Below are 20,864 nucleotides of genomic sequence, written 5' to 3' on the forward strand. Positions count from 1 at the left end.
CCTTCTATGTCTAATTTGTTGAGAGATTTAGCATGAAGGGATGTTAAATTTTATCAAATGATTTTTTCTACATCTATTGGGTGATCATATGGTTTTGTACTTCATTCTGTTGATATGATGAATCACTTTTATTGATTTGCATATGTTGAACCATTTCTATGATAAATCCCACTTAGGCATGGTGTGTAATCTTTTTGATGTGCTGTTGGATTCAGTTTCCTAGTATTTCATTGAGGATTTTTGCATCTGTGTTTATCAGGAATATTGGCCTGTAGTTTTCTGTTTCTGTTATATATCATGACCTTGAAGCTGAAGAAGCTGGCAGCCCAAAAAAACCCATAGGCCCAGACTCCCCTCAAAACCAACCAGCCAAACAAAACAAAATCTTGTTCTTTCTAGGCAAAGAATAAGGAAATAGACAATCCAGACAGAGGCCATTATACCTAGCCAAACATCACCAAAAACACAAAAACAAAAGTAAAAAACAGCTCTGTGCCTGTAGCTCCCACCCCCACCAGCAAAGGTGAAGTAGGGAGCCTAGGTGTCTGCTCTCCTCCAGCTGTAATAAGGCACTCAATTCTCCCCACAACAGTGATGTCAGAGAAGGCCAGTAGGGAGCCAGTCCCCGCCATGTGATAATGAGACCTCCTTTTCCACAGTGTCAGTGAAGACCACATGGAGAGCTTGGACCTTCACCTAGTAATAACAAGGTACCCTTCTCTCTTTCTGCCACAGGCTGTTTTTGGAGAAGCCTAGTAGAGAGTCAGGCCTTTCACCATCATACAGTAAAGAGACTATCACCCTGTGGAGGATATGTGGGGAACCATAATGACATATTCCTGCCCCTCCCAGCCAGGGAGAAATCAGTGGGGGCCAGAGCTCCCATCCATGACCAGCAGTAACAAAGAATATCTCCCTAAATTGAGTGTCAAGAGAGGCAAAGTAGAGAACCTGGACTTGTATCCCCACAGGAAAGTGATGAGGCTTCCCTCCTTTGCATGCGGGGGCAGGGCCAGAGGAAGCCAACTAAATCAGAACATTTAAATAAGACCCAGAGTGTCAGCATGTAATACTAAAAATGTCCAGGTATCAAATAAAAATCACTCATCATACCAAGATCCAGGAATATCTCAAACAGAATGAAAAAAGGCAATCCACAGATGCCAATACCAAGATGATGGAGGTGTTAAAATTATGTGAAAAACATTTTTAAGCAGCTGTCATAAAAATGACTCAAGGAGCCATTACAGACATACTTGAAACAACAAAATAATTGAGAGTCTCAAAAACAAAGCAAGATATAAAGAACATACTGCAAAGAAAGAAAAGATATAAAGAAGAACCAAATGGAAATTTCAGAACTGAAAAATAGGTGAAACAAAAGATGTAATGGATGGATGCAACAGTAGAATAGAAGGGACAGATGAAAGAATTACTGAACCAGAATATAGAACAATAGATACTATCCAGTCTAAACAACAGAGAAAGAGTAGCCTGTAAACAAATAATTAGAGCCTGAAGACCTGTGTGACTATAACAAAAGATCTATCTTCTGCCATGGAGTCCAACAAGGAGAGAAGAAAGTGGGCAGGGCTGAAAAAGTGCTCTAAGAAAAAAACCAGACAACTTTCCATGTTTGGCAAAACACATAAATTTACAGATTCAAGAAGCTGAGTGAACCATAAACAGGATAAACCCAAAGCAATCCACATCAAAGCATATCATAGTTAAACTTCTGAAAGCTAAAGACACAGAAAATGTAACAAAAACAGTAAGAGAGAAATGATAATTTACCTATAAGAGAAAATAATTCAAATGACAGCAGACATCTCATCAGAAACAAAGGAGAAATGAAAGAAGTGGCACAAGATTTTTTACTGACATCCACACCTGATCATCTGTGTCTATTTTTCCATCTGTTTTTTCTCTTGTTCCTGGTTCTTGGCATGTCTGGAATCTGGGGACTCAACGTCAAACACTGTATCATTAAAAACTATAAAGAATGTGAAATGTATCTTCAATTGAAGAGTTTCTTTACTTTCTGGTTGGCAGCGGGAGCTAATCAAATCAGAGATCAAGCTAACTTGAAGCTTGTTTTCAATCTTATTAAGACCTAGTTTACTTCTGGTTCACTCTTACTGCTAGGATGCAGTTGTTCAACCTATGGTGTTTACCAGGACGCCTCTATCTCTAGCAGCATGAAACTGCTGAAAACTCTGCTGAGCTTAGTTTGTTAGCAGCCACTTTCTGCTCAACTTTCCTGCTTATTGGTTTGTGTTGCTTACTAAGCTGTGACAACTCTTAAGGGAAACATGGTTCAGACTTCTAGGCTCACTTCTCTGTGACTGTCTTAGCCACTCAAGCTCTAGCTACCTTGGTAACCATGAACTCCAACAATCTCTCATCAGGGTTTGGGGACCTCTGGTTTAACTGAGTGAACCTGTCTTATATGGCAAAGGCGGATTAACTCCTTGAATTATATAGCTCTTTCAATATCAAACTCTGTTGAAAAAGCATCAATGACTTCTTATACAGAAGAATAAAGTCCCACCTCATTAGCTACATGTCCACTCAGAATTCTGTCCTTATATATGCCTAACCTCCAGCCTTATTCTCCAGTCAATTTCTACTGTCAGGTCTTTCCTCAGATAAATCCCTCTTCCTGGAGTAGCACTCCCACCTCCTGGCTCCCAAGAGAATCCATATTCTACTAAACTTGCAAACCCCAGTTCAAATTCCTCTAAAAACTCTTCATCAACCTACTTGTTTCCCATCTCCCTTACTCATTAAGGTATCTGAGAACAGGTTCTGTATGTGCATGTTTTAAATTCTTTTTTAACTCAACATTATTCTGTTGTTCATTAAAAAAAAATACTAATAATGATTTTTCAGTACCCACCACATGCCAAACTTTTCTAAGCACTGGTTTTACAGCAGAGAACAAAAAAAGATACAGTCCCTGTTGTCACAGTGCTTACACTTACATGTAATGGATATGAACTATTCAGGTATTAATTTAGCATAATATATAAAAATTTTCCCTGTTGACCAATTAGGTTGTCTTCAGCTTTTACTATGATAAGTAATAGTATTGTGAATGCAGCTCTAATACAGCTTTTTTTATTCTTTATTTACTTAGGGTCAATTCCCAAGAGTAAGATCATTAATCCGTTAGATATGTTTACGGTTTTTAAGATATATATTACCATACTGCCTCTCAAATGAGTTGTTCCAATTCCAAAAGCAATGCATGAGTACTTGATTCCCCATGGACTTCTTTATTATGGTTACTCAATAAGTATAAAAAAAGTTATTCACTATTGTTTTTAATTACCAATGATGTTGAACTCTTTTCCTTATGAGCTAATGGGCATGTCCTTTATTAATGTAGTTACCGGGATCTTAGTGTTGTAAATATTTTCATAATACAGTAATCATGTAAGGTCATATTTGTTTTCCACTTTGTTATTTTTCTTTTTAGTTTTAATTGTGTTGGTTTTCTTCATACAGATGTGCTTAGTTTTTATAATCACTTCTTTATAGTCTTCTTACTTTAGAAGATTACTACTCTTTGCACAGTTTCACTAGTTTTTCCAATTTAAAAAGGTCAACCATAACATTTGCATATGAAAAGGCTCTACATGAACTTTCCTAACTGCCATCTGATCATCCCAAAACTTATTAAACAATTCTACCACTGACAGATTTTATGCTTGCTCATTGTATACTAAATTACTAAACTAGATTTTCTCAATACTAAAGATACTTGTTTTTCTTAAAATAATATTTTCAGGTTTCTGAAACTAGAAGTATCAGAATTAAAATAAAAAAAAATTTGCCAGTAGCCAAGCAAAAGAATAAGTTGTGAGGTATGTCACTGCCTATCCATGTGTAAACCTATGGAAAATACATTCCCATAGAAGGTATCTATCTGTCAATCCAACTATGACCACAGCTGAGTTAACTGCATAGGTAAACTCAGATGCAGTTGAATTTTAACTTAAATTTGAAAGCATAACTTGCTTGAAAATGTTTTCAGAAAGACTGAGCCGTGTCAAAGCACTGAAATAAAAAGCTATTGTGATGCAAAAGTTGTCTGTTGCAAGCCAAGCAAGGGCAATTAAAAGCAGTAAAAACTGCACAATTTCTCAAAACAGATGATGGAATTATCAGAGCTGGAAGACACTGGTGTGACTAATTTGCATTTTACAAAGTACTATCACCCAAGTACTGGATATCAATCTGTCAAAAGTTTCCAGCTGACTCAAAAAGGAAGTTATTTAATTCACGGCTTATCTATAAAAAAACTGAAACCATGAGTTCAACCAAAAAGAAAAGCAGTTAAATTCTACACATTTCCATATGACTCAAAATTATACTGGCAATCATAATGTGTAAAGAGACCAAGAAAGCAAGCACAGGTAAGGAAAAGCAGCATGTCAGAAGTTGGAAGACGATTACACTCAATCTTATGATTCCCAAAAAGATGAGGTAGAAGTTATATGGATAAATGTCTACTTCTGTCAGTAAACCTTTAAGGATTTAAAAAATAAACTTAATGTTTCTTTTTTCATGAAAATACATTAAATCTGTGGCATATGTCACAATTAATAGTGTTTGAATTGAGAAAATGCACTTTGCGTGTGAGTATATGTGTCTACATTTATTCGATTACTAATTTATTCACTCATTCATTTGAGTTGAGAAAAGCAAGATTAGAAAAACAGATAACAAAACTAAAGATATAATGCATGAAGGTCAAACACTTTCAAGAGCCTAAACATTACTGTGATGCAGAAAAATACAAAATATATAAAGAAAATATAATCCAGCTGAAAAATGACAACCAGTTAGATAAACTAGCAACTAACAGAAACAAACAAAAAACTCATAAAATTAAAAGTAAATACCAGCAAACAGAAATAGCTGAGAAAAAGCAAGTAAGTATGGGTGTTAATTCAGTTAAAAGTACTAAGAACTTATTTAAACGATGTGGCAATTGACCAAGACTCAGAATACCGTAATTCTTGATCAACCACCCTACTACTGCAGTAGGTTCCCGACAGTGAAAGTGAGAGGGGAATGCATGAGGTGAAATCATCTGTTTATCATCATCAAAGAGTTTGGACTACAGACAACTAGGGACTCTTCTGCATCAGTTACTGGCAAGCCAAATACCTGAAACACTGAAATCAAATCAACTTGTTTCTTAACTTCTTTAACTTAGGCCCACATCTTAATCCACAGAAAAAGGAGGAGAAGAAGTTACTCAAGAATTTCCACAAATAGCCATGATGGAGTAACAGAGATTAGATTTGTTCTCCCAGTTTATACTACCAGAAAACTGGATAAAACAGATGAAACGATGGCTTTTAGATATTAGATAACAGTCAGAGCAGGAGTGGGATCCCTGAGAAAAGATGAAAAAATGATGTGAGTCCTACATTTGCCTGACCTCACACCCTTGAAGCAATTTACAGGATGTAGTGTACAGATGGGAGATGGGGCTGAAACAGAACCTCACAGTCTCAAAGAGTTGAGGTCACAAAGATTGACACTTAGTGGGGCCAAGGCAGCCAGAATTTGTGGACTAGCCTAACAGAAAGAAACTACATACAGAGACAGTGCCTTGGAGACATGCAAAGGAGTTCCCACAAGCTGCTGGGAGAGTGCTGATATGTCCTGTCCGGAAGGAAACCACCTGAGGTTGGAGAAAGGACTAGCAAACCAAAAAAAAAAAAACACACACACACACAAAAAACACAGGCCAAATAATTTCTGAAACTCTCATACAAGGCTATGAATAGTTTGTATTCCAATAGGGTAGAGTGAAAAGACCTCCTAATCCATGAAATATCATGTAAAGTCCTCAGGAGAGTATCAACTTCTAAATTAGCTCTAGGAGGAAAGTCTACTCACTGCTCCTGACTCACCCTAACAAAGCTTCCTTAAAACAAAACAAGTCTTAAAGGGCATCAAAAAAAATTTAACTGCATGCCAAAAACTTAGACCAACATTACTTAAAAGAATGGCCTCTTCAGCCAGGTGCGGTGGCTCACATCTGTAACCCCAGCACTTTGGGAGGCCCAGGTGGGTGGATCACGAGGTCAGGAGATCGAGACCATCCTGGCTAACACCGTGAAACCCCGTCTCTACTAAAAATACAAAAAATTAGCCAGGCATGGTGGTGGGCGCCTGTAGTCTCAGCTACTCAGGAGGCTCAGGCAGGAGAATGGCGTGAACCTGGAAGGCGGAGGTTGCAGTGAGCCAAGATTGCACCACTGCATGCCAGCCTGGGTGACGAAGCGAGACTCCGTCTCAAAAAAAAAAAAAAGAAAAAGAAAAAAGAAAAAAAAATAGCCTCTTTATCATAAAACCTAGCATCCAGTAACATGAAATTTACAATGTTTGACAATCAAAATTTACCAGACGTGTAAATATAACCTATAACCAGGAGAATATCAATAAAAACAGACCCAGAACTGACAGAGAACTTAGCAAACAGAGATGCCAAAAGAGTTATACATATTCTCAGTACATTCAAGAAAGCAGAAAAAGATATGGAAGTGTTGAACACAGAAATGCAAGACTTTTTTTAGGTCCAATTGGAGCTTCTAGAAATTAAAAATACAAAATCTGAAATGAAAAATACACTGCATAGGATTGACAGCAGATTTAACAGTTAGTTAACTTAAAGATATAGCAATAGAAGATTTCCATGAAGCACAAAGCAGAAAAATACAAAAATAATTGAAGTGAATACCACTGATTTGCAGCAACATACAAACAAGCTAAGATCGATGTAACTGAGGTCCGAAAAATAGAGGAAAAAAAAGATAAAAAACATATTTGAAGAAATAATGAGCATAATTTTTTCAAATGCTATCAAAACCAGAAACTTACAGATTCATAAGAGGCTCAACAAAATCCAAGCAGGATAAACAAAGAAAACCAGACCAACAATTATCATAATCAAATTGTTGAAAACCAGTGATTAGGGGGGAAAGAAATGTTAAAGACTGCCAGAAGAGGAAAAAAGATTGTGTATAGAAAAACAAAGGTATGCATGACAGCAAACTTCTCATCAGAAATTATACAAATAAGAAAACAATGGAACAAAATGGGAAGGGGGGGAAACCTGTCAACCTCAAATTCTATACCCTATTAAAATATATTTCAAAATGAAGGTGGAAATGTTTTCAGACAACAGCTGAGAAAAATCCATTAGCAGCAGACTATGCACTTAAAAGAAATGATTTTTAGGCAGAAGAAAAAGATTATCAGGTCCAAATTTTGATCTACACAAAGGAGAGTGCCAGCAATGGTAAATATGTTAATAAATATAAACGATATCTTTTAAGTTTTGAGTTTCTGGTTTTTTCTTTTCTCAATTGTTTTAATTTCAAGAAAAAATCTGTGCTTACAATAGAAACTAAAAAAAAAGCAGTAACCTCCCCCAAAAGAGTTTTACTCCGCTGAACCATTAAAAGAGTCATACTGATTTTATAATATTAATTGGGCATATTTCCATCTTTTTTATAATCTCTAAAATAGTTCTCACCATAGGAATTATATGTTCCTTGAAAACTAAAAAGACTTAACTGGCAAAAATTGGTTCTAGAGATAGCTGGATGTAGCTCCAGACCAACTTTCTTAAATCAGCTTGGGTGTTCCATAATTCATTTCAAATAAATCAGCTTAGAGTTAATAAACAGCATTCACTTACTATTTTTTAAACATCTTTTCTATTCTTATATCTGCTCTATAAACTTAATTTTGGTTTTCCATCTTTTCCTTGGTAAGATTTGTCAGATACTTTTCTATTTTGTTTTTCAACCCTAAGAAGTAGCTTTTAGATTTTTCATTTCTGTGGTTTCTGTTTTTTAATTCACCTATTTCTGCTATTATCTTATTAATATCTTCCCTTTCTCCTAGGCATTTATTTTGTTGAGTCCGTTTGTTTTACTAAATTCTAAGGTTTAGTGCTTAGTACATTTACTTCATTCATTAACAAAGACTATTAATCTACTTCTAAGCACAGTATAAGTCCTAGCCTGAATCTCATTTCAGGTGCTAAATGACCACTTATTGTATATTTGATCTCCTGTTTGACCTGGTATTTATTTAAGCAATTTTTTTGTTTGGTTTGTCCAAATGGTTAAAGTTGTACATTTTAAATTTCTGTTGCAGTCAGAGAATGGACATATGTAGTTTCAGCTTTTCTGGAATTTACTGAGATTTTCCTTTGTGGTTTAATCTAAAATTGATTTTTTTAAATGTTGCATTGACTGGAAAACTGGAAAAATCAACTTAATCCCAAATTTAGATAAAAGCTTCATAAATAACTAAATAAACCCCAAATCATCAACGCAGGTTTTACACTACATTTATTCAGGCTTACAATTTTTACTAGCATTAAATGCATCCATACGATATGAAGATTAAGGACAGAGATTCTCGATTTTGTACCTTTATCTAACTCTGGGTTTGCTGGGCTTGCAAAGGTCAACCAAAGAGTGTTTCTTAATAATGTAAGGAATTTCTAATTTCAACAAATGTCAAAAATTCTCAAAAACTTTAATAGCTATTTAGTAACTTACACCTAAATGGTTATTGGGACAGTATCTGAAAATATGTATAAAGCATCTATCACAGCGCTTGATACACAGCAATCATTAAATATTAGCTATTTTCTTATATTTTTGTTTTTCTCATATCTGCTTTCTTTTCCCTTAAATTCACTTCATCTCACATTCTATACAGACCACATTAACTATGCCTCCTCATTTAAGATCATCTTCAAAGCAATAAACATTTCAATGCCTTCACCAAGTAACTGGTAACAAAAGTTAAACTGAGTACCTCTCAATTATGCTTCCTCTTATATATCACCTTTTGGCTTCCAGAGCATCCAGATTTCACTGGAAAGCATTTCATTTCATGATTAGATACGAGAGTGGGTTTCTGTCATACACATTTGTTATTCAAAAAAATATGTTTTATCTCTTATCAATAACCTACGGGCCCCCAAAAGCAAATCCCTTTCTTTAACACAGTCAAGTAACTGGTGATGCAATTTCAATAGCTATGCCGCTCAATAATAATAACTGGCCTTTGGAAAATAAAAGATACTTTGTGTGGCCACAGTCTTCAGTTTCCAAATACTTTAACATCATTTTCAAAAACACAATTAAAGATTATGTTAAAAGGTTGCTTCAGTATATGCCTATATAAAATAACAGGTGCAGTTCGGGTGGAGAGAGGGAGGTGATGGAGTACAGAAAAATACCAAAACTTTTACCTAGCTATCCCAGGTCTTCAGAGTCACCTTCCATAATCTTCACGAAAAAGTTACCTGTAACTGTGACCCTTCTCTCATATGAATGAAATCAAAAGTTTTCTTTCTTACTAGAGGCTATGTGCCTCCTTTCATGAATTGTAGTATTTTACTATGTCATAACGTCCTTTGCAATTGGCTAAAGAGGAACCAAAATTCAAGAAGTTGGGACAGGTCACGTTTTCCCTAAATTGTTCCCACTTCACCCCCAATAAACAAGTATTCTTTTGGAAACCAACTCAAGTCAGTAATCTTTCTCAAACTCAGAGCCTATCATTAAAAAGTTCCTTGAAGAGAACACAGAGATTACTCATTAAACTACCCTAACACATTATCAAGTTTTACCCACCTGTCCCAGGCCTAGGACTTCTTAAAGTGACTAAGCCATATTCTTCCCTCCCCATTTCAAAAGTTACCTAAAGAATAAAGAACAATTTTTGAACAAAAGTATGAAGTGGCTGTCTCTTAAACCAAAAACCGTATTTACTAGATACATATTATGTGCTAAACTGTGTACTAAGTGCTTTGCTTAAGATTATCTCATGTAATCTACGTAAAGTCAAGCAGGGGGTAATTACATAACACGTGTAGGAGTTAAGGGGAGGAAGGAGTAATTTTATCTAAGTATCACAAAGAAATTCAGCAAGTAATACCAATAAAATCAAGTAATTAAAAGTAAAATGAGCCATGAATGAACTGCTTACAGATCAGGAGAGAAATATAATAAAAAATACTAAACACCGTTATAATGCACTTGATCCTTTGGTTTCTGGATACACAGTAAGCTAATTCTAGCCTCTTAGTAAGTACCTTGTATTTGTAAAGGAGCAAAGTCAGCTGGACTCTGGATTCCTTATGTATTAAGACAACTTCCAAAATCAAAATTATACACAAAAACTAGTCCTTAAAAGCTGAACTCCTTGGCCAGTGCACTAAAAGAAACAAAAGAAAGACTGGAGTAGAGGGATTAAATATAAAAAGTTATAAAGAGAGATACAAAAACTAGAGATGCACAGACTCTAGGGCTAGAATGCCTGGATACAAATCCCAGCTCTAAAACATAGCACGTGGGTAACCTTTGCAAGTTAATGTCTACTTCATAGGCATTCTTGTGAGGATCTAATGAGTAAATATGTATAAAGTGCCGAGAATAGAGCCTGGTAAACAGTAAGCACTATACAGTAAAACTGTCCTTTGTAGGCAATAGGATTTTCTATATAGTACACTCAACAGACTCAAGAAATTATTAGAAATATAATTGAGCAGGTTGCTAAATATACATAATTCAACTGCATTTTTGGACCTTTTTCCTATGGAATTTTTCAAAAAAGTTTAGGGAATATTATCAAGAATTACTCCCACCCCCTCACACACTGTCCCCCAAATCACAAGTGTCTAGTTGCATGATCAACTAACGGCCAATCTTACTTAATCCTCACCCACAACCTCCCCTGTACTCCAGATAGTAAGGACGCAGGAGCCCAGGCATATCTTTCATTACATCAATATTTCATTATGTATCGCTAAAAGGTAAGGGCTTTTAAAAAATACATAACTACATACTATTATCTCACCTAAAAATTAACAATAATTCTTTAATATCAAATATCTTGTCAGTGTTAAAATTTCCCTATTTCATAAATGTTTATTAAAATTTAGACTCAAATAAAGTCCAGGCACTGCTGTTAATCTACAGTTTCCTCCTCCATTTCTCTTTTTTCTCCCTACAAGTTGCTTGTTGAAAAACAAGTCATATGTCTCTAAAGAGTTCCCCATAACCTATATTTTGCTAACTGCATTCACATGGTGTCACTTAATGTGTTTCTCTGTCTTCTGTGTTTCCTGTAAACTGGTAGAGCTAGAGACTTGATGAGATTCGGGTTCAACTTTTTTGGCAAGAATACTTCATGGGCAGCACTGTCAACTTTCATTAAGAGGAAGCTAATGTCCGTTTCTTCCTGTGCAGTTAGCAGCCATTCATGATCTTTGCTTAGGTCCAGGAATTCATTAGAAAATGGTGATGTTTTATTCTGAGAAAAGAAACTTCCTCTCAGCAACTATTTGGTTGCTCTGAAGCACAGTTGGCTCCTTAGCATACTCTGAAGAAAACTAATGAGTTTTTAAAGTATCATTATGAACTTGTGGATTTAAATATATTTGATATGATTCATTATATTGCAGTTAATGCTTACTGACGCTCAGATTGTCTCATCTTCTTTGGCCAACCGGAGCCCATTCAGTTAAGCACCTGAGTTGTCTTGTCGCCACCCTATCAGTGTTTGATAACTTCGCTGCAAGATGTTCAAACACCCACATATGGAATCAGATTGAACCATAAACCAATTTTCATATTCAGCTGGTTTCTTTCTTGTTCTTTATTTTTAGTAAATAAAAATCTCTAATTATAAATCATAAATCAGTGGCATTATACAGCCTGGATATTATGATTGAACGTGGACCCGGAAATTATACAGCAAGACTTCTCACTGATTTTTAATTTCAGCATTCCCTTGAATGCTAAAAAAAAAAAAAAAAAAAAAAAGTATATACCACTTAAAGCTGGAAATTAAGTGCTTCAACTTGAGAAATTGAAAAAAGGATTCCTAATCTACTTTCTGTTTGCATTTTGACTCTGGAAAGTATTTCTCCATGTTCTATTTCAAAATTTGGATGTGGTTTTTAGACATGTATAATACAAATTCTTTTTTTTCTTTTTTTTTTTTTCAGACGGAGTCTCACTCTGTTGCCCAGGCTGGAGTGCAATGGCACAATCTTGGCTCACTGCAACCTCCGCCCCCCAGGTTCAAGCAATTCTCCTGCCTCAGCCCCCCGAGTAGCTGGGATTACAGGCGCCTGCCACTGCACCTGGCTAATTTTTGTATTTTTAGTAGAGACATGGTTTCACCATATTGGCCAGGTTGGTCTTGAACTCCTGACCTTGTGATCCACCCACCTAGGCCTCCCAAAATGCTAGGATTACAGGCCTGAGCTACCGTGCCTAGCCCAAATTCAGTAAAAATAAATAAATAAATAAAACCATCAAGTTTGAGGATATAGTCAAACTCTCAGAGGTTGAATTATTTTGCACCATAATTCAGACTTTTACAAAATCCTCATATTTCATCCTTAACATTGAAATTCATGATATCATGAATATAAAGTTGTAAGTTCAGACTATTTGAAATACCACAGGTACTAGGTAAGTTATGTCCCTTGAAATCATAGAAATGACAATATCAGTAGCAAGTATATCTTTATCTCATTTTACTAAAAAATTAACAAACATGTAAGCCCTTTCCTCCTATACAGCTAGCATATCACCGTGAAAAAGCAAAATACTGTTGCTACTATTTTGTCATAAAACTCTGAAAAGAGGTGGCTTTAGTGGCAAAAACTGCTTACATCCACAAGTTTTACTATTTTCTTCAACACTAAATCATGACAAAAAGTCACATTACTAAATGCCAATTCTCCTCTCTGAAAAAAGTGGGATATGAATTGATATCCTGCTGCAACTTATTTTACTTAAAAAGCAAGTAGACCATTTCCTGCAGCTATAGTTGTTGGTGCTTTGATCAGAAGGAAACAATGCAGCTTTTCTAGGCTATAATGGCTTAAAAATACAACCGACCAACAACAAAACATAAAACTCTTCTGCTATAGTGATTTTTCAGTGATAAACAGTAACACATCTGTATCAAGCACTAGTATATCCTCTGTACATCAGTGCTTTCATCCAGCTGAAAAACAAAATACTGGCATGGGCACAGGACAGTAATTGCTTTTCCAGATGGTATGTCTTTGATAAAGGATTTGTGCCAAAAGCTCATTTTACTTTCTCTGCAAGCATAATATTTGCTATTAACTTTGAAACTGGTTTTACAAGCTTCTCAATAGTAGTGAGTAGACCTGCTTTTTGCTATGAAAAGGATACCTCTGAATGATACAGTAATGTGGACCTGTCTTAGCAACAACATTCATTAATTTCACACTAAAAAGCATTATTTTTCATTATTTCACACACATTTCATTCTTTATCACCTCTAAAAATTAATTCTTACAGAAAAGGAAACTAAGAAATATTAATTCAATTCTCCCAAGGTAGCACGAAAGTAAAGCTTCTGCTCTTTCCATCATGGCACAGAAAAAAAACTGTAGCAGGGAATATCCATTCCCTTAATATAACTGGCCAAAATTTGCTTTCAAATGTTTTACTGAGTCCAGACAAAACATTTTTAAAAGGTACCATTTTAATTTAATGTAAACTGTAATCCAGGACATATAACTTTGCAAATGTTCCAGGGCCTTAACTTCCCGTCTCAAGTATTGATTTTGCTCTTATCCCCCAAAACAACAAAATCCCATATTCTTTAAATCTGAAGTTCAAATGTAAAACTCTTCCAAGCACAAATTTGTGAGATTTTTCACTTTTGTTCATTTTCAAAATGGAAAATGACAAATATGAATATGGGATATCACTCTGTGAACATCTGAAAAACAGTGAGGAGATACGAGAAATTGATAAATGGCCAGGTGCAGTGGCTCATGCCTGTAATCCCAGCACTTCGGGAGGCCGAGGCGGGCAGATCACTTGAGGTCAGGAATTCAAGCCAGCCTGGCCAATATGGTGAAACTCCATCTCTACTAAAAATACAAAAATTAGCCAGGTGTGGTCACGCACACCTGTAATCCCAGCTACTGGCGAGGAGGAGAATTGCTTGAACCCAGGAGGCGGAGGTTGCAGTGAGCCAAGATCATGCCACCGCACACTCTAGCCTGGGCAACAAAATGAGACTGTCTTAAAAAAAGAAACTGATAAACAAGAAATTCCTAATTTAAAAATTTAAGCAACTTAATTTAGGCTATGTGGCACTTTTACACAACCAATTAGCAAATTCAATTGATGAGAACTTCCTATTCCCTAATCTTTACTTTTGTTAAGGTCTGAATATAGAACTTAAGTATATTACTTAGAAAGGGATTCTAGATTGTGACTTGATGTGCGCATTCTATGACTGCACATAAATGGCTTCAGATGGGTGTATCTAGTCTTCCTAGCCCAAGAGTAAGCATTCTGAATAAAAGACATCTTCAACTTCCTTTATAATGAAGTTACAGAATAATTTATATTCTTCCCCATATCTAGAATCATTCTTTACAAAGCTTGGGCATTCCACTAATGTTCCTAAGTGAAAGTAAGAAGAAAAGATATACCTAAAAAAACAAGTAAAATGGCTCTGGTACTAAGACAAACTATATATTTAATCATCACTACTATTTGAGTTCAAATGACATCAAGAAAACAAAGAAAAGTACAATACATCTACTAATTGCCAGGGACGTTTTAAAACTTATCATCAAAGTAACCTCTTTTTCATCTGCTACTTGATTTGAGATAATTTTTCTTTAGCAAAAACTGCTCAATTACACTAACCCCTTCCAGGAGGTAATCCATTTATGGTAGCTGAGGCAGTCTTAGTGATGGCAGCAGCAGCCCATCTAGAGCAGCTGCAGTGGGGTTAAGTGTAGGAAGGGCTGTGTGCTCCACTGAGCCAGAAGGGGCTGGGAGGAGGCAGAAGGCCCGCCCTCCTGGGTGCAGCTGCAACTGCCCAGCCACCACTGTGGACCCAGACTTCTCTGCACTCTTAGGGACCCAAGAAGGCCCCACATGCCCCTGCAGGCTCAGAAGTGCCTACTCCCACTGCCTGGTCTCTTCCTGCTCCCAGCACCTGCTCCAATCTCGGAGCAAAGTTGAGGCCAAGGCCGGGCACTGTTGCAACCCAGCTGCGTGGGTGCTGACAAGCATGGGAGAGAGGCCAAGGAGAGGCTCGATACTGGCCTGCAGGTGCCTCTCATCAGGAACAGCCTGGGCACCATGAACAATGGTAGGAGGCAGATAGGCTTCTGGACAGAAAGGGGCAGGTCCCTGGTGAAGCCTCACCTTCAAACCAGAGAAGGCTTGAAGCCTGGGGCCAGGCTGCCAGTCCCGTGGACTGGAATGGGAACTTATAGTGCTTTTTCTGAGCCCACTCATGAACCAATCAGCATGCACTTCAACCCCTGGGAAGCCCATAAAAACCCTGGATTCAGCCAAATTCGAGCAGAGGATAGGATGACCAGCTGTGGAGAGGAGCTACCCACTCCAGGGTCTCCTCTCTGCTGAATGCTGAGCACACAACGGAACTACCAGTTGTGGAGAAGAGCTACCCACTGTCCAGGGTCTCCTCTCTGCTGAAAGCTGAGGAGAGGATGGGATGACCAGCTGCAGAGAGGAGCTACCCACTCCAACTCCATGGTCTCCTCTCTGCTGAAAGCTGAGCACTCATCGGGACACCCTGGCTGCAGAAAGGAGCTACCCATTGCAAGTCTCCTCTGAGCTGTTCCATCACTCAATAAAGCTTCTGTTCCCTTTGCTCACCCTCCATTTATCCGTGTACCTTATTCTTCCTAGGTGTGGGACAAGAACTCGGGACATATCAAATGGCAGGGTTGAAAGAGTCGTAACACAAACAGGACTGAAACACGCTCCTTGCTTGCCATGTTGCGGGTGAAAAGAGGAGAGAAGAGCTGCAGCCTTCAGGAAGCCCAGACCTAGGAGTTCCTCAAGCCAGAGTGGTGACACCCTCTTTGGAGCTCTGCAGTTCCTCGCATCTCCAAGCTTCTGAGGACCACTGCATTCCCTGGTGCCAGACAGGGAAGCTGCTTGTGATACACCTGGTCCAGTCACAGCTTGCAGGGAGTGAGCGCCCATGCTGGTGCCTGCAGCTGCCTGCCCTGCCACAGCCAGCGTGCCTGGCTGTGCATAGTAGCCAGACCCCACACTCGCTTGCTCACGCACACCCCTTGCTGCTCCACTCGCCCTTGGCAGGCATGAGATCAAGGCCAGTAGTGTGAGCTGCACACAGCCTGCCAGGCTGAGTGGGCCCACTCGGCCCGAGCAAAACTCAGGCAAAGGCGCCACCAGCCACAGAGGTTTCTGGCTAGTGAAAGGACACCCAAGGATCCCATGATATTAGGATTTCCAATATCATGAATTCTTATTATTTTGGAATTTATGCTTTACATAGTCTTCTTCTAAAACAGAACAAAGGTAAGAATCCTAGTAGTAAGTGATACATATTTACATTTTTCTCAGGTTTTACTTTCTCTATATTCTAGCAAAATATTAATTTACAAAACTCTGTAACATATTCAGAGAAATCAACAAACTCTAACCTGTCCCCTAAAATACTTTCCATACTTTCTGCCTATTTGAAAAAATATAATTAAAATAAAAAATGTTTTGTTTTTAAATAAACACCTAACTCACTCTACCTGTTTGGAATTTAATGTGAAAACATAGAACTATTTTTGTTTTTGCTTTCTGTTGACATTATATTTCTTTTTTTGTTTTATTTGTCTTATGTAGTCTTTCAAGTGGGGATCCACCCCATGTTTTGGAAGTGTCACCTGATTCTTTAGTTAAATATCTTGGTTTTCTGGCCCAAGTAATTCATTAGATCCCAAAGGTCCTACAGGGACAGCTTATGGGGAGTAACAGTGACACATACTGGTGAATAGAAAATCCTTAACAATAAATTTAGGAGGAAAGGCGAGAAAGGTTTCAAACCATCTAAAGGATGATCAATAAGGTCTCTGACATCATGCAGGTGGACTCAGAGTGCTGCATTCAATTACTTTTCTCAGGGGTCATAATGTAAATAAAATAATTATTAAATTGACATTTATTTATTCCAGTTCTTCTAATATATCTACTGAGATTTAATCTACACTTAATGTATTTCTTATAATTGACATGCTTTCCTAATTTTAAAAAATATATCCCTTTAAAATCTTGTCTACAGCCATACCACCCTGAACATGCCTGATCTCAAAAGCTTTCTAAGCACAGTCGGGCCTGGTTAGTACTTGGTTGTGAGACCACATTGGAATACTGAGTACTGTAGGCTTTTGAAAAAAAAATCTGGATCTTTTCTCAGTTAGTTTCTTTGGGAGTATAGTGGGAAAGGAGGGAAGTGAACTCTTCTCTAAGAGCTAAGCATTCTAATATATAAGTACTTTCAAACTCACCAAACCTATATCTAGAAATCAACACTACAAAATGACTACTAAGGAGTCAAAACTAAAGTAAAATTGTGTCTCAAATACCTTAGAATAAGTAGAAATTCTAAATGTTGGTAACTTCTTTTGGAAGCAAAGTTGCCTACTGCATGATCTTGCTTGATGGTCCTTGATTTTATCATCAGAGTCAGTTCCAGTTACATTTCCATTAGTATGGATAGATCTAAAGCAGGAGAGAGAAGACACAATTGGGCCATTGAAAACATTACAGATTTTAGGTACTGTGACACACCACTGTTGTAAGCATACAAAGATTCTTACACAGATGCTTTAGTTATTCAAGAAATGTCAATTCTCATTCTTGTCACTACTAACAAGTTTTTAAAAATTAATTTAAAGATTAAAGGTATAATAGATAAATACATCAAGTTGACAAAAGGTAGTTGCTGGCTTTTTTAAAAGCTCAGATCCCCAAAGGAGGTATGAAATCAATTGGGGCTTGCCTTGGTATTCAAGGGGAGTTGCTGAAGTCACGCCAGCAGCAGTAGCCTGACTATCCAGTTTCAGGTGAAGTGCAACAGTAAAAGGAAACAGGGTTCCTAGCAGAAGAACTCTGTAATAAAGACGCACCTGATATCATGGCTATTATTCCATCCTAGGCCACTGGAAGTGGGATATTACAAATTAGATTTTACTAAATTAATGGTACAGTAGATCATGCTTGTAATCCCAGCACTTTGGGAGGCCAAGGTGGGCAGATTGCTTGAGCTCAGGAGTTCAAGACCAGCCTGGGCAACATGACAAAACTCTGTTTCTACGAAAAATACAAAAATTAGCTGGGCTTGGTGGCATGCACCTGTAGTCCCAGCTACTCGTGAGGCTGAGGTAGGAGAATGGCTTGAGCCCAAGGAGTTGAGGCTACAGTGAGCCAGGATCATGCCACTGTACTCCAATCTGGGCGAAAGTGTGAGATCTTGTCTCAAAAAAAAAAAAAAAGAGATTTACTGGCTTTTGCTATTTAAGGCCAAACTAATTTAGGCTTTACCACCCAGGGTTAAGCTTTTTACTAACATTCTCTCTCTAATCACAAAGGCAGTGGATCAGGCTCCAGAGACGGTCATTATACCGTGCGTCAGAAATGTGGGGCTAGTGACTTCTACCTGTGACTCCTACCCCTATCACTCTCGGGCTTTATTCAAAACACAAACCATTCTGGCCAACTACCCTCTGTCCTATTTACATGCTCCCAGTTATGCTTTCTCCTCTACTCCATTTGGTCTCCCACTGCTGCCCTTGCTTCTAACCTTTTCCACAAGGACATCTGGAAATCCCTCTTATGTAAGTAAAACAAATCATCTCTACATTCTCATCACTGAGAATGATGACCAACTCTGACCACTAACTGGTCAACTCTCATCACTGACCATCACTGACCAACTCTTTCAATCACTGGGCTAAATCTGGCTCTCGAAAATAATGCTTTAGAGCGAAGGATAAGGCAGTAGAGACAAAATTCTCCAGAGTGACACCTCCAGACCCTCACCAGCAATTTCCTTCCTTCCCTGTGATGTCCCATCTGGCTGTATGACCCTCTTCTTCAATTTGTCATTCAATATCTCACTCTATTTTTTCTAACCTGAGTCCAGACTCATTCCCTTGGAGGCATTTTACCTGCTCTTTCTCCATTCTAGTCGCTTGTTATCTCCAGTTTCAAAATCTTGGTTATCTCCCCAACTAGAAATCCACATAGTATGCTACTTCTTGCTTCAGCTTCACCACCCTCAAACTCCTAATCCAATCGCCTGCTAGAGAAAAATCACACAACCATGTGAATTGATCCTGCTATAAAATTATGGTCTCAAAATTCAGCTAGACACTGAATGCTGTGCAGCAATCCTTAATGCACCATTAATCAGGTCCTTCTCCCATAATTGACACTGCCTTTTTCCCAAACTTTTGCCACACTACCTCTTCCAGCCCTACTAGGGGTGGAATGGAATCGAGGTTTCTTCATGTTTTCCTCACCCATTTGTGTAAATTGTTTATATTATGAAAATACAGGTTGAGTATCCCTTATCCAAAATGCTTGGGACCAGAAGTGTTTCAGACTGCAGATTTTTTTGGATTTGGGGATATTTGCATTACACTTACTAGTTGAGAATCTGAAATACAAAAATCTGAAATTCAAAATGCTCCTTTGAGCTCATGTCAGCATTCAAAAAGTTTTGTAATGTGAAGCATTTCAGATTTCAGATTTTCAAATTTGGGTTGCTCAACCTGTACCATTTCTCTTGCTTACTTTTAACATGTTCTCAGTCTTATCACTGGCCCTTAATACAGAAGTTTTTATTTTCAGGTGGATGGATTTGCCCATCATTGCCTTTTTCATATCTTTTATTATTTCTCTGCTTTGAAATTTCTCCCCCTTTAATAATAGTAGATAATGCTCTGATTTTCATTTTTCTATGGACTAATCTTCTCAATACTTCATTTCATATAATGTATAGAGTGAGATTTAGCTCTAAACTGACCTGCATTTCAAATTACCAACCAGTTTTTCCTAGCAACATTAAGGAATTCTCATCATTCCTTGGTTTACAAAGTTTCTTCTTTTATATTTCATTTGTTTGCCTATAAGGTTGGTCTCTGAGCTATAACCTATTTAAGTAATTATTGTTTCTTCGTAGGTTTTAATTTGGGATAAGAATATTCTTGGTATTTTCATCTATTTTTTTCTGACAATAAACACATCTTATCAGATTCCAAGGGTATTCCTGGTGATTTCATGAGTAAGAAATAGCTGCCTTGCCCACTCCAAGTACTGTGTATTTCTGTTACAGTTTTTACCTATACAAAGTGCTCCTTTCTACTTTGAGTGAACATCCATACTACTACTGCATCTAAAACCAAAACCTTCCTAATTGTGCTAGAAAGCTACCTTTTTACATATTTCTCTATCTGGAGCCAGATTCATAAACCTTGTCCTTCATAGTTTTCCAAACTTTGTATTCACTCTCTCATTGGTGAAAGCTGGCTTATGTAAAATAAAAGCATCTCACATCCAATTTTTGTTTCATAGACTAACATTTTTTATCAGCTCTGAAGAATTTTTCAGATCTTCCCATCTTTCAATGTCTACATAGTTATGTCTATTGATTTTCATTTTTTGAATACATACTATATTCATGATTTAAAAATCAAAATGACATAAAAGGAAACCTGTATCTAAGAAGTCTCATTCCCACATCATCCACATGCAGGTCACTTTGCCCTTGCTTACTGTAGGTTACCACTTTTATTAGTTTCTTGTATATTCTTCCAGCAATGCTTTACGCAAAGACATTTACTATAAATACAGTCTTATTCCTCCTGCCTTCTTACAAAAAATGTTCAGTTTTGCATCTTAGTTTTTATTCAGCAGTATGTCCTGGATATCCAAGTTAGGAAATGTCTCTTTATTGCTTTT

At 37.4% G+C, this 20,864-nt stretch overlaps 1 protein-coding gene across 11 annotated transcripts in view; it reads right to left on the reverse strand.

Moving 5' to 3' along the window:
• The window catches only part of NCOA1 (nuclear receptor coactivator 1), a 285,404-nt gene that overhangs the window by 196,953 nt on the left and 67,587 nt on the right, over window positions 1–20,864 (reverse strand). For 9 of the 11 annotated variants that reach the window (XM_055253870.2, XM_055253874.2, XM_063623901.1 and 6 more), the window contains exon 2: window positions 17,486–17,621. The exons of 1 other annotated variant lie outside the window; for it this stretch is intronic. The gene's annotated coding sequence lies outside the window, so the exon portion shown is untranslated. Of the gene's footprint in view, window positions 1–17,485; window positions 17,622–19,069; window positions 19,204–20,864 lie in introns of all 11 variants that reach the window. One more of the 11 variants, XM_063623903.1, reaches the window with a different exon arrangement.

The sequence above is a fragment of the Symphalangus syndactylus genome, chromosome 18 (assembly GCF_028878055.3).
Source record: "Symphalangus syndactylus isolate Jambi chromosome 18, NHGRI_mSymSyn1-v2.1_pri, whole genome shotgun sequence".
NCBI lineage: Eukaryota > Metazoa > Chordata > Mammalia > Primates > Hylobatidae > Symphalangus > Symphalangus syndactylus.